This window comes from Neomonachus schauinslandi, chromosome X, assembly GCF_002201575.2.
Source record: "Neomonachus schauinslandi chromosome X, ASM220157v2, whole genome shotgun sequence".
In the NCBI taxonomy this organism is placed as follows: Eukaryota; Metazoa; Chordata; class Mammalia; order Carnivora; family Phocidae; genus Neomonachus; species Neomonachus schauinslandi.
Genome location: NC_058419.1, coordinates 1636176 through 1637979, shown reverse-complemented (window position 1 = coordinate 1637979; position 1804 = coordinate 1636176).

The following is a 1804-nucleotide window of genomic DNA, read 5'->3' as shown; positions in this document are numbered from 1 at the left end:
CTGCCCCACTAAGAAAATCCCTGGAGGACACGCCGCCCCCCACCCGCGGCCGGCCCCCCCGCCCTCCACCCAGGCTGCTAGGAGGAGACAGGGAGGGGTGCAAGGCCTGGGCCCTCAGCCGGGCTCTACACACAGGTTGTGAAGGCCTGGTGACCCGTCCAGAGCCAGCAGAGGTGGTGGGGGCTCAGCCCCACCAGGCCCCACGCCTGAGCCCTGTTTGCCAGCAGGCGCCCGGAGCAGAGGAGCGGTCCTGGCCACACACCCTCCCCAGGCTGGCCCCATCTCCTCTACTAAGTCTAGGGAGGGGAGCGCTGGTCACCCCAGTCTGGAGCAGCCCCCCGTCCTGCAGGTCCTGTCCGGTCCGAGTCCAGGCAGGGCAAGGCAGGCGGATGGCCCAGCTGACCACCGCCCCCCCCCCCCGCCCCACAGCCAGCCCCCACCCCTGCCCCAGCCACACCTCTGCACCTGACCCTCCCTTTTGCCTGTCGCCACCACCCACCCCGCCCCCCCCCACCAGAGGCTGGAAGGGGACTGGGGTGAGGAAAGGGGAGCACTGGCTCTTCAGGGTGGGTGGGGCTGCCACTCACCCGAGACGGGGAGGGAGTCCCAGCACTTCAACAAGGGGAACATTAGCCTGGGGACCTTTGGGGTTCCCTGGGCCGGGTGGCCTCACCCCACTCCAGGGCACAGGGCCAAGGTGCTCCAGGGCAGCCCCCACCCCCGGAACCCCGACGGAGCCAGTGGGATGAGGATGGGGTGGCCGCTAAGACAGGGTCGGCGAGCATGCAGGGTGACAGGTGCCGGCCACAGGGACCTCAGGTGCGCTCTGCAGCTCTGGACGGCCTCCTCCCACTCCCACTCCCGTGGGCCCAACCCAACAGCCGACAGGTCCCCCCCGAGGGCGGGGTCTCCTCCTCCGGTGGCAGGTACCACGTCCAGGGCAGGGCGTTACCCAGCAGGGGGCCCGCGGTCCCGCTGCTCAGAGGTTGGGCTGGCTTGGCCACCTCTTCCCCTCCCCGTGGGGCTGTCTCTGAAGGTGTCCCCGAGGCAGCCATGAGGCCACGGCCAGGGGACGAGGGCTGAGGAAAGCACCGCACAGCGGGTGGGGTTGGGGGGTTGCCCTTGGGTCAGCACACCTGCCGAGGACAGGCCGGGCAGAGAGCGTGAGGTCCGGGCTTGGGCCCTGAAGGTGGGTGGGCAGGTGGGCGGGGACAGGATCTGACAGCTGGTGAGCGCGCCCACCCGCAGAGCAGGCCACGAGGGGGAGCCCCTGTGCAGCTGGGTCGGGGGAGACTCTGCACCCATCCAGCCCTCCTGAGCCCTCCTGGGCAGGTGGCCTGTGCGGGAAGACTACAGGGAAGCCGGGCCCTCCTCGCTGTGCCTCCTGCCCAGGGCCGAGGGACAGGAAGGTGGCTCAGCTCAGGCACAGGCCAGGGGGATGGCGAGGACACCGGTCAGAGGGCCCGGGCTACGCGGGGCCTGAGTGTCTGTCTCCAGGGGAGCCGTCTTCAGGACCATGCGGCCCGACACCCCGGCGGAGGAGGGATGTCCCCCAGGAGCCACGACCCCACGGTCCCCGCCGAGGCAAGGCCCAGCAAGCCACGCCCCGGTCTCTCTGCTTCTGCTCCCCGGAGACGCAGAGCCAGGCTCCCCCGAGACCCGCTGTCCTGGGGTTCAAACAGCACAGGGCGGCCCCAGACGGTGCGAGGAGCTGCCGCCAAGGGCCCTCCCTGGCATTGCCCGGCAGCGAGAGCCAACGGGGAAAGCACCGCCCCCAGAACCTGTGTGACCAATTCAGAGCTCC